This window comes from Oncorhynchus kisutch, linkage group LG16, assembly GCF_002021735.2.
Source record: "Oncorhynchus kisutch isolate 150728-3 linkage group LG16, Okis_V2, whole genome shotgun sequence".
NCBI lineage: Eukaryota > Metazoa > Chordata > Actinopteri > Salmoniformes > Salmonidae > Oncorhynchus > Oncorhynchus kisutch.
The window spans coordinates 46690026-46704276 of NC_034189.2; the positions used below are offsets into that span (position 1 = coordinate 46690026).

At 41.7% G+C, this 14251-nt stretch overlaps 22 non-coding genes across 22 annotated transcripts; all 22 read right to left on the bottom strand.

Annotated features, from left to right (window-relative positions):
• Nucleotides 1–464: 464 nt before the first annotated feature.
• On the bottom strand, nt 465–548 carry trnal-cag (transfer RNA leucine (anticodon CAG)). The gene has a single exon. It is a non-coding gene; the product is annotated as a tRNA-Leu (tRNA).
• Nucleotides 549–1475: 927 nt separating this feature from the next.
• On the bottom strand, nt 1476–1558 carry trnal-cag (transfer RNA leucine (anticodon CAG)). Its single transcript has one exon. It is a non-coding gene; the product is annotated as a tRNA-Leu (tRNA).
• A 515-nt stretch (nt 1559–2073) lies between these two features.
• On the bottom strand, nt 2074–2156 carry trnal-cag (transfer RNA leucine (anticodon CAG)). The gene has a single exon. It is a non-coding gene; the product is annotated as a tRNA-Leu (tRNA).
• Nucleotides 2157–2700: 544 nt separating this feature from the next.
• On the bottom strand, nt 2701–2783 carry trnal-cag (transfer RNA leucine (anticodon CAG)). The gene has a single exon. It is a non-coding gene; the product is annotated as a tRNA-Leu (tRNA).
• A 516-nt stretch (nt 2784–3299) lies between these two features.
• On the bottom strand, nt 3300–3382 carry trnal-cag (transfer RNA leucine (anticodon CAG)). The gene has a single exon. It is a non-coding gene; the product is annotated as a tRNA-Leu (tRNA).
• A 544-nt stretch (nt 3383–3926) lies between these two features.
• Nucleotides 3927–4009, bottom strand: trnal-cag (transfer RNA leucine (anticodon CAG)). Its single transcript has one exon. It is a non-coding gene; the product is annotated as a tRNA-Leu (tRNA).
• A 516-nt stretch (nt 4010–4525) lies between these two features.
• Nucleotides 4526–4608, bottom strand: trnal-cag (transfer RNA leucine (anticodon CAG)). Its single transcript has one exon. It is a non-coding gene; the product is annotated as a tRNA-Leu (tRNA).
• A 544-nt stretch (nt 4609–5152) lies between these two features.
• On the bottom strand, nt 5153–5235 carry trnal-cag (transfer RNA leucine (anticodon CAG)). The gene has a single exon. It is a non-coding gene; the product is annotated as a tRNA-Leu (tRNA).
• A 517-nt stretch (nt 5236–5752) lies between these two features.
• trnal-cag (transfer RNA leucine (anticodon CAG)) lies at nt 5753–5835 on the bottom strand. The gene has a single exon. It is a non-coding gene; the product is annotated as a tRNA-Leu (tRNA).
• A 544-nt stretch (nt 5836–6379) lies between these two features.
• Nucleotides 6380–6462, bottom strand: trnal-cag (transfer RNA leucine (anticodon CAG)). Its single transcript has one exon. It is a non-coding gene; the product is annotated as a tRNA-Leu (tRNA).
• A 517-nt stretch (nt 6463–6979) lies between these two features.
• trnal-cag (transfer RNA leucine (anticodon CAG)) lies at nt 6980–7062 on the bottom strand. The gene has a single exon. It is a non-coding gene; the product is annotated as a tRNA-Leu (tRNA).
• A 544-nt stretch (nt 7063–7606) lies between these two features.
• Nucleotides 7607–7689, bottom strand: trnal-cag (transfer RNA leucine (anticodon CAG)). Its single transcript has one exon. It is a non-coding gene; the product is annotated as a tRNA-Leu (tRNA).
• A 520-nt stretch (nt 7690–8209) lies between these two features.
• Nucleotides 8210–8292, bottom strand: trnal-cag (transfer RNA leucine (anticodon CAG)). Its single transcript has one exon. It is a non-coding gene; the product is annotated as a tRNA-Leu (tRNA).
• Nucleotides 8293–8836: 544 nt separating this feature from the next.
• trnal-cag (transfer RNA leucine (anticodon CAG)) lies at nt 8837–8919 on the bottom strand. Its single transcript has one exon. It is a non-coding gene; the product is annotated as a tRNA-Leu (tRNA).
• A 517-nt stretch (nt 8920–9436) lies between these two features.
• On the bottom strand, nt 9437–9519 carry trnal-cag (transfer RNA leucine (anticodon CAG)). Its single transcript has one exon. It is a non-coding gene; the product is annotated as a tRNA-Leu (tRNA).
• Nucleotides 9520–10063: 544 nt separating this feature from the next.
• trnal-cag (transfer RNA leucine (anticodon CAG)) lies at nt 10064–10146 on the bottom strand. Its single transcript has one exon. It is a non-coding gene; the product is annotated as a tRNA-Leu (tRNA).
• Nucleotides 10147–10663: 517 nt separating this feature from the next.
• trnal-cag (transfer RNA leucine (anticodon CAG)) lies at nt 10664–10746 on the bottom strand. The gene has a single exon. It is a non-coding gene; the product is annotated as a tRNA-Leu (tRNA).
• Nucleotides 10747–11290: 544 nt separating this feature from the next.
• trnal-cag (transfer RNA leucine (anticodon CAG)) lies at nt 11291–11373 on the bottom strand. The gene has a single exon. It is a non-coding gene; the product is annotated as a tRNA-Leu (tRNA).
• A 517-nt stretch (nt 11374–11890) lies between these two features.
• Nucleotides 11891–11973, bottom strand: trnal-cag (transfer RNA leucine (anticodon CAG)). The gene has a single exon. It is a non-coding gene; the product is annotated as a tRNA-Leu (tRNA).
• A 544-nt stretch (nt 11974–12517) lies between these two features.
• Nucleotides 12518–12600, bottom strand: trnal-cag (transfer RNA leucine (anticodon CAG)). The gene has a single exon. It is a non-coding gene; the product is annotated as a tRNA-Leu (tRNA).
• A 516-nt stretch (nt 12601–13116) lies between these two features.
• On the bottom strand, nt 13117–13199 carry trnal-cag (transfer RNA leucine (anticodon CAG)). Its single transcript has one exon. It is a non-coding gene; the product is annotated as a tRNA-Leu (tRNA).
• A 544-nt stretch (nt 13200–13743) lies between these two features.
• Nucleotides 13744–13826, bottom strand: trnal-cag (transfer RNA leucine (anticodon CAG)). Its single transcript has one exon. It is a non-coding gene; the product is annotated as a tRNA-Leu (tRNA).
• Between the last annotated feature and the right edge of the window lie 425 nt (nt 13827–14251).

The following is a 14251-nucleotide window of genomic DNA, read 5'->3' on the forward strand; positions in this document are numbered from 1 at the left end:
CATATAGGTTCGGCCTCCTAAAATCACCACAAGTACCAGTTTCAACATCTAATATCTTAGCAAATGGCTTAATGGTTATTTTTAACGCAATCGTGTTTTATTTTCTTTGGGGGGGGGGGGGGTTAACAAGGGGTCTCACCTGTGACCCGTGGCTTGACTTTAGATGCAGCGAGGTCGATTACCCTGCAGACCATATTTTTTTCTTCCCACCAATACAATCCAGTGACAACGACCGATGAGTTGTGCGTTCCGAGATGCCTTTTGTTATTTGCCTGTTTGTGACCCGCCTGTGAAATTCGTGCAATTGTCTTTCAACCTCTAGTCAACTAGCTGTTTTTGCAGAATGTTAAAAATACAATAGTTATTCACTGCTCATGTTAACTGGATGTAATTTCCATTATCTTCAGCCATTTATTTGTCAACTGGTTCTGGCAAAGCAGTATAACATGCAGGCGTTCAAAATGTGTCAGAATTGGGATTCGAACCCACGCCTCCAGGGGAGACTGCGACCTGAACGCAGGTACCTTAGACCGCTCGGCCATCCTGACTATTAAAAGCTTGATTTGGTTTCGGGATAAAGCGTACTAGCTTAAAGTACATATAGGTTCGGCCTCCTAAAATCACCACAAGTACCAGTTTCAACATCAAATATCTTAGCAAATGGCTTAATGGTTATTTTTAACGCAATCGTGTTTTATTTTCGTTGGGGGGGGGGGGGGTTAACAAGGGGTCTCACCTGTGACCCGTGGCTTGACTTTAGATGCAGCGAGGTCGATTACCCTGCAGACCATATTTTTTTCTTCCCACCAATACAATCAAGTGACAACGACCGATGAGTTGTGCGTTCCGAGATGCCTTTTGTTATTTGCCTGTTTGTGACCCGCCTGTGAAATTCGTGCAATTGTCTTTCAACCTCTAGTCAACTAGCTGTTTTTGCAGAATGTTAAAAATACAATAGTTATTCACTGCTCATGTTAACTGGATGTAATTTCCATTATCTTCAGCCATTTATTTGTCAACTGGTTCTGGCAAAGCAGTATAACATTCCTCTCGCTCAGCCAGCAGCAAAGAAAGAGAAATTAATCATTTATCCTGTTTTCGTCAGCCCAGGGTGCATATACACCATCTCACCACTAGGAATCGCTAAAGGAACAATGGAACTGCTCTTATAAACAATTAGCAAGCTCTTTCTTACCATAAATAATACTGATTGATGTTGATATATTCGTACTATGTACCCCTATTTTATATTTCCGTTCTTGTGAACAAGTATGCTCATCAGGCTTATCCTTATCCTTGCCTGTTTGTGGAAATTCGTGCAATTCTATTTCAACCTCTCATCAACTAGCTGTTTTTGCAGAATGTTAAAAATAAGATAGTTATTCACGTTAACTAGGTGTTATTTCCATTATCTTCAGCCATTTATTTGTCAACTGGCTCTTGCAAAGCAGTATAACATGCAGGCATTCAAAATGTGTCAGAAGTGGGATTCGAACCCACGCCTCCAGGGGAGAGTGCGACCTGAACGCAGCGCCTTAGACCGCTCGGCCATCCTGACTATTAAAACCTTGATTTGGTGTCGGGATAAAGCGTACTAGCTTAAAGTACATATAGGTTCGGCCTCCTAAAATCACCACAAGTACCAGTTTCAACATCAAATATCTTAGCAAATGGCTTAATGGTTATTTTTAACGCAATCGTGTTTTATTTTCTTTGGGGGGGAGGGGGGGGTTAACAAGGGGTCTCACCTGTGACCCGTGGCTTGACTTTAGATGCAGCGAGGTCGATTACCCTGCAGACCATATTTTTTTCTTCCCACCAATACAATCCAGTGACAACGACCGATGAGTTGTGCGTTCCGAGATGCCTTTTGTTATTTGCCTGTTTGTGACCCGCCTGTGAAATTCGTGCAATTGTCTTTCAACCTCTAGTCAACTAGCTGTTTTTGCAGAATGTTAAAAATACAATAGTTATTCACTGCTCATGTTAACTGGATGTAATTTCCATTATCTTAAGCCATTTATTTGTCAACTGGTTCTTGCAAAGCAGTATAACATGCAGGCATTCAAAATGTGTCAGAAGTGGGATTCGAACCCACGCCTCCAGGGGAGACTGCGACCTGAACGCAGCGCCTTAGACCGCTCTGCCATCCTGACTGTTAAAAGCTGGATTTGGTGTTGGAATAAGCGTACTAGCTAAAAGTAGATATAGATAACTTACAGTGTATCGGGTAAAAGTTGAAATTGACATAGGCTAGGCTACTAATAGTTTCCTCTCGCTCAGCCAGCAGCAAAGAAAGAGAAATTAATCATTTATCCTGTTTTCGTCAGCCCAGGGTGCATATACACCATCTCACCACTAGGAATCGCTAAAGGAACAATGGAACTGCTCTTATAAACAATTAGCAAGCTCTTTCTTACCATAAATAATACTGATTGATGTTGATATATTCGTACTATGTACCCCTATTTTATATTTCCGTTCTTGTGAACAAGTATGCTCATCAGGCTTATCCTTATCCTTGCCTGTTTGTGGAAATTCGTGCAATTCTATTTCAACCTCTCATCAACTAGCTGTTTTTGCAGAATGTTAACAATAAGATAGTTATTCACGTTAACTAGGTGTTATTTCCATTATCTTCAGCCATTTATTTGTCAACTGGCTCTTGCAAAGCAGTATAACATGCAGGCATTCAAAGTGTGTCAGAAGTGGGATTCGAACCCACGCCTCCAGGGGAGACTGCGACCTGAACGCAGCGCCTTAGACCGCTCGGCCATCCTGACTATTAAAACCTTGATTTGGTGTCGGGATAAAGCGTACTAGCTTAAAGTACATATAGGTTCGGCCTCCTAAAATCACCACAAGTACCAGTTTCAACATCAAATATCTTAGCAAATGGCTTAATGGTTATTTTTAACGCAATCGTGTTTTATTTTCTTTGGCGGGGGGGGGGGGGGTTAACAAGGGGTCTCACCTGTGACCCGTGGCTTGACTTTAGATGCAGCGAGGTCGATTACCCTGCAGACCATATTTTTTTCTTCCCACCAATACAATCCAGTGACAACGACCGATGAGTTGTGCGTTCCGAGATGCCTTTTGTTATTTGCCTGTTTGTGACCCGCCTGTGAAATTCGTGCAATTGTCTTTCAACCTCTAGTCAACTAGCTGTTTTTGCAGAATGTTAAAAATACAATAGTTATTCACTGCTCATGTTAACTGGATGTAATTTCCATTATCTTAAGCCATTTATTTGTCAACTGGTTCTTGCAAAGCAGTATAACATGCAGGCATTCAAAATGTGTCAGAAGTGGGATTCGAACCCACGCCTCCAGGGGAGACTGCGACCTGAACGCAGCGCCTTAGACTGCTCGGCCATCCTGACTGTTAAAAGCTGGATTTGGTGTTGGAATAAGCGTACTAGCTAAAAGTAGATATAGATAACTTACAGTGTATCGGGTAAAAGTTGAAATTGACATAGGCTAGGCTACTAATAGTTTCCTCTCGCTCAGCCAGCAGCAAAGAAAGAGAAATTAATCATTTATCCTGTTTTCGTCAGCCCAGGGTGCATATACACCATCTCACCACTAGGAATCGCTAAAGGAACAATGGAACTGCTCTTATAAACAATTAGCAAGCTCTTTCTTACCATAAATAATACTGATTGATGTTGATATATTCGTACTATGTACCCCTATTTTATATTTCCGTTCTTGTGAACAAGTATGCTCATCAGGCTTATCCTTATCCTTGCCTGTTTGTGGAAATTCGTGCAATTCTATTTCAACCTCTCATCAACTAGCTGTTTTTGCAGAATGTTAAAAATAAGATAGTTATTCACGTTAACTAGGTGTTATTTCCATTATCTTCAGCCATTTATTTGTCAACTGGCTCTTGCAAAGCAGTATAACATGCAGGCATTCAAAATGTGTCAGAAGTGGGATTCGAACCCACGCCTCCAGGGGAGAGTGCGACCTGAACGCAGCGCCTTAGACCGCTCGGCCATCCTGACTATTAAAACCTTGATTTGGTGTCGGGATAAAGCGTACTAGCTTAAAGTACATATAGGTTCGGCCTCCTAAAATCACCACAAGTACCAGTTTCAACATCAAATATCTTAGCAAATGGCTTAATGGTTATTTTTAACGCAATCGTGTTTTATTTTCTTTGGGGGGGAGGGGGGGGGTTAACAAGGGGTCTCACCTGTGACCCGTGGCTTGACTTTAGATGCAGCGAGGTCGATTACCCTGCAGACCATATTTTTTTCTTCCCACCAATACAATCCAGTGACAACGACCGATGAGTTGTGCGTTCCGAGATGCCTTTTGTTATTTGCCTGTTTGTGACCCGCCTGTGAAATTCGTGCAATTGTCTTTCAACCTCTAGTCAACTAGCTGTTTTTGCAGAATGTTAAAAATACAATAGTTATTCACTGCTCATGTTAACTGGATGTAATTTCCATTATCTTAAGCCATTTATTTGTCAACTGGTTCTTGCAAAGCAGTATAACATGCAGGCATTCAAAATGTGTCAGAAGTGGGATTCGAACCCACGCCTCCAGGGGAGACTGCGACCTGAACGCAGCGCCTTAGACCGCTCTGCCATCCTGACTGTTAAAAGCTGGATTTGGTGTTGGAATAAGCGTACTAGCTAAAAGTAGATATAGATAACTTACAGTGTATCGGGTAAAAGTTGAAATTGACATAGGCTAGGCTACTAATAGTTTCCTCTCGCTCAGCCAGCAGCAAAGAAAGAGAAATTAATCATTTATCCTGTTTTCGTCAGCCCAGGGTGCATATACACCATCTCACCACTAGGAATCGCTAAAGGAACAATGGAACTGCTCTTATAAACAATTAGCAAGCTCTTTCTTACCATAAATAATACTGATTGATGTTGATATATTCGTACTATGTACCCCTATTTTATATTTCCGTTCTTGTGAACAAGTATGCTCATCAGGCTTATCCTTATCCTTGCCTGTTTGTGGAAATTCGTGCAATTCTATTTCAACCTCTCATCAACTAGCTGTTTTTGCAGAATGTTAACAATAAGATAGTTATTCACGTTAACTAGGTGTTATTTCCATTATCTTCAGCCATTTATTTGTCAACTGGCTCTTGCAAAGCAGTATAACATGCAGGCATTCAAAGTGTGTCAGAAGTGGGATTCGAACCCACGCCTCCAGGGGAGACTGCGACCTGAACGCAGCGCCTTAGACCGCTCGGCCATCCTGACTATTAAAACCTTGATTTGGTGTCGGGATAAAGCGTACTAGCTTAAAGTACATATAGGTTCGGCCTCCTAAAATCACCACAAGTACCAGTTTCAACATCAAATATCTTAGCAAATGGCTTAATGGTTATTTTTAACGCAATCGTGTTTTATTTTCTTTGGCGGGGGGGGGGGGGGGTTAACAAGGGGTCTCACCTGTGACCCGTGGCTTGACTTTAGATGCAGCGAGGTCGATTACCCTGCAGACCATATTTTTTTCTTCCCACCAATACAATCCAGTGACAACGACCGATGAGTTGTGCGTTCCGAGATGCCTTTTGTTATTTGCCTGTTTGTGACCCGCCTGTGAAATTCGTGCAATTGTCTTTCAACCTCTAGTCAACTAGCTGTTTTTGCAGAATGTTAAAAATACAATAGTTATTCACTGCTCATGTTAACTGGATGTAATTTCCATTATCTTAAGCCATTTATTTGTCAACTGGTTCTTGCAAAGCAGTATAACATGCAGGCATTCAAAATGTGTCAGAAGTGGGATTCGAACCCACGCCTCCAGGGGAGACTGCGACCTGAACGCAGCGCCTTAGACCGCTCGGCCATCCTGACTGTTAAAAGCTGGATTTGGTGTTGGAATAAGCGTACTAGCTAAAAGTAGATATAGATAACTTACAGTGTATCGGGTAAAAGTTGAAATTGACATAGGCTAGGCTACTAATAGTTTCCTCTCGCTCAGCCAGCAGCAAAGAAAGAGAAATTAATCATTTATCCTGTTTTCGTCAGCCCAGGGTGCATATACACCATCTCACCACTAGGAATCGCTAAAGGAACAATGGAACTGCTCTTATAAACAATTAGCAAGCTCTTTCTTACCATAAATAATACTGATTGATGTTGATATATTCGTACTATGTACCCCTATTTTATATTTCCGTTCTTGTGAACAAGTATGATCATCAGGCTTATCCTTATCCTTGCCTGTTTGTGGAAATTCGTGCAATTCTATTTCAACCTCTCATCAACTAGCTGTTTTTGCAGAATGTTAACAATAAGATAGTTATTCACGTTAACTAGGTGTTATTTCCATTATCTTCAGCCATTTATTTGTCAACTGGCTCTTGCAAAGCAGTATAACATGCAGGCATTCAAAATGTGTCAGAAGTGGGATTCGAACCCACGCCTCCAGGGGAGACTGCGACCTGAACGCAGCGCCTTAGACCGCTCGGCCATCCTGACTATTAAAACCTTGATTTGGTGTCGGGATAAAGCGTACTAGCTTAAAGTACATATAGGTTCGGCCTCCTAAAATCACCACAAGTACCAGTTTCAACATCAAATATCTTAGCAAATGGCTTAATGGTTATTTTAACGCAATCGTGTTTTATTTTCTTTGGGGGGGGGGGGGGGGGGGTTAACAAGGGGTCTCACCTGTGACCCGTGGCTTGACTTTAGATGCAGCGAGGTCGATTACCCTGCAGACCATATTTTTTTCTTCCCACCAATACAATCCAGTGACAACGACCGATGAGTTGTGCGTTCCGAGATGCCTTTTGTTATTTGCCTGTTTGTGACCCGCCTGTGAAATTCGTGCAATTGTCTTTCAACCTCTAGTCAACTAGCTGTTTTTGCAGAATGTTAAAAATACAATAGTTATTCACTGCTCATGTTAACTGGATGTAATTTCCATTATCTTAAGCCATTTATTTGTCAACTGGTTCTTGCAAAGCAGTATAACATGCAGGCATTCAAAATGTGTCAGAAGTGGGATTCGAACCCACGCCTCCAGGGGAGACTGCGACCTGAACGCAGCGCCTTAGACCGCTCGGCCATCCTGACTGTTAAAAGCTGGATTTGGTGTTGGAATAAGCGTACTAGCTAAAAGTAGATATAGATAACTTACAGTGTATCGGGTAAAAGTTGAAATTGACATAGGCTAGGCTACTAATAGTTTCCTCTCGCTCAGCCAGCAGCAAAGAAAGAGAAATTAATCATTTATCCTGTTTTCGTCAGCCCAGGGTGCATATACACCATCTCACCACTAGGAATCGCTAAAGGAACAATGGAACTGCTCTTATAAACAATTAGCAAGCTCTTTCTTACCATAAATAATACTGATTGATGTTGATATATTCGTACTATGTACCCCTATTTTATATTTCCGTTCTTGTGAACAAGTATGATCATCAGGCTTATCCTTATCCTTGCCTGTTTGTGGAAATTCGTGCAATTCTATTTCAACCTCTCATCAACTAGCTGTTTTTGCAGAATGTTAACAATAAGATAGTTATTCACGTTAACTAGGTGTTATTTCCATTATCTTCAGCCATTTATTTGTCAACTGGCTCTTGCAAAGCAGTATAACATGCAGGCATTCAAAATGTGTCAGAAGTGGGATTCGAACCCACGCCTCCAGGGGAGACTGCGACCTGAACGCAGCGCCTTAGACCGCTCGGCCATCCTGACTATTAAAACCTTGATTTGGTGTCGGGATAAAGCGTACTAGCTTAAAGTACATATAGGTTCGGCCTCCTAAAATCACCACAAGTACCAGTTTCAACATCAAATATCTTAGCAAATGGCTTAATGGTTATTTTTAACGCAATCGTGTTTTATTTTCTTTGGGGGGGGGGGGGGGGGGGGGTTAACAAGGGGTCTCACCTGTGACCCGTGGCTTGACTTTAGATGCAGCGAGGTCGATTACCCTGCAGACCATATTTTTTTCTTCCCACCAATACAATCCAGTGACAACGACCGATGAGTTGTGCGTTCCGAGATGCCTTTTGTTATTTGCCTGTTTGTGACCCGCCTGTGAAATTCGTGCAATTGTCTTTCAACCTCTAGTCAACTAGCTGTTTTTGCAGAATGTTAAAAATACAATAGTTATTCACTGCTCATGTTAACTGGATGTAATTTCCATTATCTTAAGCCATTTATTTGTCAACTGGTTCTTGCAAAGCAGTATAACATGCAGGCATTCAAAATGTGTCAGAAGTGTGATTCGAACCCACGCCTCCAGGGGAGACTGCGACCTGAACGCAGCGCCTTAGACCGCTCGGCCATCCTGACTGTTAAAAGCTGGATTTGGTGTTGGAATAAGCGTACTAGCTAAAAGTAGATATAGATAACTTACAGTGTATCGGGTAAAAGTTGAAATTGACATAGGCTAGGCTACTAATAGTTTCCTCTCGCTCAGCCAGCAGCAAAGAAAGAGAAATTAATCATTTATCCTGTTTTCGTCAGCCCAGGGTGCATATACACCATCTCACCACTAGGAATCGCTAAAGGAACAATGGAACTGCTCTTATAAACAATTAGCAAGCTCTTTCTTACCATAAATAATACTGATTGATGTTGATATATTCGTACTATGTACCCCTATTTTATATTTCCGTTCTTGTGAACAAGTATGATCATCAGGCTTATCCTTATCCTTGCCTGTTTGTGGAAATTCGTGCAATTCTATTTCAACCTCTCATCAACTAGCTGTTTTTGCAGAATGTTAACAATAAGATAGTTATTCACGTTAACTAGGTGTTATTTCCATTATCTTCAGCCATTTATTTGTCAACTGGCTCTTGCAAAGCAGTATAACATGCAGGCATTCAAAATGTGTCAGAAGTGGGATTCGAACCCACGCCTCCAGGGGAGACTGCGACCTGAACGCAGCGCCTTAGACCGCTCGGCCATCCTGACTATTAAAACCTTGATTTGGTGTCGGGATAAAGCGTACTAGCTTAAAGTACATATAGGTTCGGCCTCCTAAAATCACCACAAGTACCAGTTTCAACATCAAATATCTTAGCAAATGGCTTAATGGTTATTTTTAACGCAATCGTGTTTTATTTTCTTTGGGGGGGGGGGGGGGGGGTTAACAAGGGGTCTCACCTGTGACCCGTGGCTTGACTTTAGATGCAGCGAGGTCGATTACCCTGCAGACCATATTTTTTTCTTCCCACCAATACAATCCAGTGACAACGACCGATGAGTTGTGCGTTCCGAGATGCCTTTTGTTATTTGCCTGTTTGTGACCCGCCTGTGAAATTCGTGCAATTGTCTTTCAACCTCTAGTCAACTAGCTGTTTTTGCAGAATGTTAAAAATACAATAGTTATTCACTGCTCATGTTAACTGGATGTAATTTCCATTATCTTAAGCCATTTATTTGTCAACTGGTTCTTGCAAAGCAGTATAACATGCAGGCATTCAAAATGTGTCAGAAGTGGGATTCGAACCCACGCCTCCAGGGGAGACTGCGACCTGAACGCAGCGCCTTAGACCGCTCGGCCATCCTGACTGTTAAAAGCTGGATTTGGTGTTGGAATAAGCGTACTAGCTAAAAGTAGATATAGATAACTTACAGTGTATCGGGTAAAAGTTGAAATTGACATAGGCTAGGCTACTAATAGTTTCCTCTCGCTCAGCCAGCAGCAAAGAAAGAGAAATTAATCATTTATCCTGTTTTCGTCAGCCCAGGGTGCATATACACCATCTCACCACTAGGAATCGCTAAAGGAACAATGGAACTGCTCTTATAAACAATTAGCAAGCTCTTTCTTACCATAAATAATACTGATTGATGTTGATATATTCGTACTATGTACCCCTATTTTATATTTCCGTTCTTGTGAACAAGTATGATCATCAGGCTTATCCTTATCCTTGCCTGTTTGTGGAAATTCGTGCAATTCTATTTCAACCTCTCATCAACTAGCTGTTTTTGCAGAATGTTAACAATAAGATAGTTATTCACGTTAACTAGGTGTTATTTCCATTATCTTCAGCCATTTATTTGTCAACTGGCTCTTGCAAAGCAGTATAACATGCAGGCATTCAAAATGTGTCAGAAGTGGGATTCGAACCCACGCCTCCAGGGGAGACTGCGACCTGAACGCAGCACCTTAGACCGCTCGGCCATCCTGACTATTAAAACCTTGATTTGGTGTCGGGATAAAGCGTACTAGCTTAAAGTACATATAGGTTCGGCCTCCTAAAATCACCACAAGTACCAGTTTCAACATCAAATATCTTAGCAAATGGCTTAATGGTTATTTTTAACGCAATCGTGTTTTATTTTCTTTGGGGGGGGGGGGGGGGGGTTAACAAGGGGTCTCACCTGTGACCCGTGGCTTGACTTTAGATGCAGCGAGGTCGATTACCCTGCAGACCATATTTTTTTCTTCCCACCAATACAATCCAGTGACAACGACCGATGAGTTGTGCGTTCCGAGATGCCTTTTGTTATTTGCCTGTTTGTGACCCGCCTGTGAAATTCGTGCAATTGTCTTTCAACCTCTAGTCAACTAGCTGTTTTTGCAGAATGTTAAAAATACAATAGTTATTCACTGCTCATGTTAACTGGATGTAATTTCCATTATCTTAAGCCATTTATTTGTCAACTGGTTCTTGCAAAGCAGTATAACATGCAGGCATTCAAAATGTGTCAGAAGTGGGATTCGAACCCACGCCTCCAGGGGAGACTGCGACCTGAACGCAGCGCCTTAGACCGCTCGGCCATCCTGACTGTTAAAAGCTGGATTTGGTGTTGGAATAAGCGTACTAGCTAAAAGTAGATATAGATAACTTACAGTGTATCGGGTAAAAGTTGAAATTGACATAGGCTAGGCTACTAATAGTTTCCTCTCGCTCAGCCAGCAGCAAAGAAAGAGAAATTAATCATTTATCCTGTTTTCGTCAGCCCAGGGTGCATATACACCATCTCACCACTAGGAATCGCTAAAGGAACAATGGAACTGCTCTTATAAACAATTAGCAAGCTCTTTCTTACCATAAATAATACTGATTGATGTTGATATATTCGTACTATGTACCCCTATTTTATATTTCCGTTCTTGTGAACAAGTATGATCATCAGGCTTATCCTTATCCTTGCCTGTTTGTGGAAATTCGTGCAATTCTATTTCAACCTCTCATCAACTAGCTGTTTTTGCAGAATGTTAACAATAAGATAGTTATTCACGTTAACTAGGTGTTATTTCCATTATCTTCAGCCATTTATTTGTCAACTGGCTCTTGCAAAGCAGTATAACATGCAGGCATTCAAAATGTGTCAGAAGTGGGATTCGAACCCACGCCTCCAGGGGAGACTGCGACCTGAACGCAGCGCCTTAGACCGCTCGGCCATCCTGACTATTAAAACCTTGATTTGGTGTCGGGATAAAGCGTACTAGCTTAAAGTACATATAGGTTCGGCCTCCTAAAATCACCACAAGTACCAGTTTCAACATCAAATATCTTAGCAAATGGCTTAATGGTTATTTTTAACGCAATCGTGTTTTATTTTCTTTGGGGGGGGGGGGGGGGGGTTAACAAGGGGTCTCACCTGTGACCCGTGGCTTGACTTTAGATGCAGCGAGGTCGATTACCCTGCAGACCATATTTTTTTCTTCCCACCAATACAATCCAGTGACAACGACCGATGAGTTGTGCGTTCCGAGATGCCTTTTGTTATTTGCCTGTTTGTGACCCGCCTGTGAAATTCGTGCAATTGTCTTTCAACCTCTAGTCAACTAGCTGTTTTTGCAGAATGTTAAAAATACAATAGTTATTCACTGCTCATGTTAACTGGATGTAATTTCCATTATCTTAAGCCATTTATTTGTCAACTGGTTCTTGCAAAGCAGTATAACATGCAGGCATTCAAAATGTGTCAGAAGTGGGATTCGAACCCACGCCTCCAGGGGAGACTGCGACCTGAACGCAGCGCCTTAGACCGCTCGGCCATCCTGACTGTTAAAAGCTGGATTTGGTGTTGGAATAAGTGTACTAGCTAAAAGTAGATATAGATAACTTACAGTGTATCGGGTAAAAGTTGAAATTGACATAGGCTAGGCTACTAATAGTTTCCTCTCGCTCAGCCAGCAGCAAAGAAAGAGAAATTAATCATTTATCCTGTTTTCGTCAGCCCAGGGTGCATATACACCATCTCACCACTAGGAATCGCTAAAGGAACAATGGAACTGCTCTTATAAACAATTAGCAAGCTCTTTCTTACCATAAATAATACTGATTGATGTTGATATATTCGTACTATGTACCCCTATTTTATATTTCCGTTCTTGTGAACAAGTATGATCATCAGGCTTATCCTTATCCTTGCCTGTTTGTGGAAATTCGTGCAATTCTATTTCAACCTCTCATCAACTAGCTGTTTTTGCAGAATGTTAACAATAAGATAGTTATTCACGTTAACTAGGTGTTATTTCCATTATCTTCAGCCATTTATTTGTCAACTGGCTCTTGCAAAGCAGTATAACATGCAGGCATTCAAAATGTGTCAGAAGTGGGATTCGAACCCACGCCTCCAGGGGAGACTGCGACCTGAACGCAGCACCTTAGACCGCTCGGCCATCCTGACTATTAAAACCTTGATTTGGTGTCGGGATAAAGCGTACTAGCTTAAAGTACATATAGGTTCGGCCTCCTAAAATCACCACAAGTACCAGTTTCAACATCAAATATCTTAGCAAATGGCTTAATGGTTATTTTTAACGCAATCGTGTTTTATTTTCTTTGGGGGGGGGGGGGGGGGTTAACAAGGGGTCTCACCTGTGACCCGTGGCTTGACTTTAGATGCAGCGAGGTCGATTACCCTGCAGACCATATTTTTTTCTTCCCACCAATACAATCCAGTGACAACGACCGATGAGTTGTGCGTTCCGAGATGCCTTTTGTTATTTGCCTGTTTGTGACCCGCCTGTGAAATTCGTGCAATTGTCTTTCAACCTCTAGTCAACTAGCTGTTTTTGCAGAATGTTAAAAATACAATAGTTATTCACTGCTCATGTTAACTGGATGTAATTTCCATTATCTTAAGCCATTTATTTGTCAACTGGTTCTTGCAAAGCAGTATAACATGCAGGCATTCAAAATGTGTCAGAAGTGTGATTCGAACCCACGCCTCCAGGGGAGACTGCGACCTGAACGCAGCGCCTTAGACCGCTCGGCCATCCTGACTGTTAAAAGCTGGATTTGGTGTTGGAATAAGCGTACTAGCTAAAAGTAGATATAGATAACTTACAGTGTATCGGGTAAAAGTTGAAATTGACATAGGCTAGGCTACTAATAGTTTCCTCTCGCTCAGCCAGCAGCAAAGAAAGAGAAATTAATCATTTATCCTGTTTTCGTCAGCCCAGGGTGCATATACACCATCTCACCACTAGGAATCGCTAAAGGAACAATGGAACTGCTCTTATAAACAATTAGCAAGCTCTTTCTTACCATAAATAATACTGATTGATGTTGATATATTCGTACTATGTACCCCTATTTTATATTTCCGTTCTTGTGAACAAGTATGATCATCAGGCTTATCCTTATCCTTGCCTGTTTGTGGAAATTCGTGCAATTCTATTTCAACCTCTCATCAACTAGCTGTTTTTGCAGAATGTTAACAATAAGATAGTTATTCACGTTAACTAGGTGTTATTTCCATTATCTTCAGCCATTTATTTGTCAACTGGCTCTTGCAAAGCAGTATAACATGCAGGCATTCAAAATGTGTCAGAAGTGGGATTCGAACCCACGCCTCCAGGGGAGACTGCGACCTGAACGCAGCGCCTTAGACCGCTCGGCCATCCTGACTATTAAAACCTTGATTTGGTGTCGGGATAAAGCGTACTAGCTTAAAGTACATATAGGTTCGGCCTCCTAAAATCACCACAAGTACCAGTTTCAACATCAAATATCTTAGCAAATGGCTTAATGGTTATTTTTAACGCAATCGTGTTTTATTTTCTTTGGGGGGGGGGGGGGGGGGTTAACAAGGGGTCTCACCTGTGACCCGTGGCTTGACTTTAGATGCAGCGAGGTCGATTACCCTGCAGACCATATTTTTTTCTTCCCACCAATACAATCCAGTGACAACGACCGATGAGTTGTGCGTTCCGAGATGCCTTTTGTTATTTGCCTGTTTGTGACCCGCCTGTGAAATTCGTGCAATTGTCTTTCAACCTCTAGTCAACTAGCTGTTTTTGCAGAATGTTAAAAATACAATAGTTATTCACTGC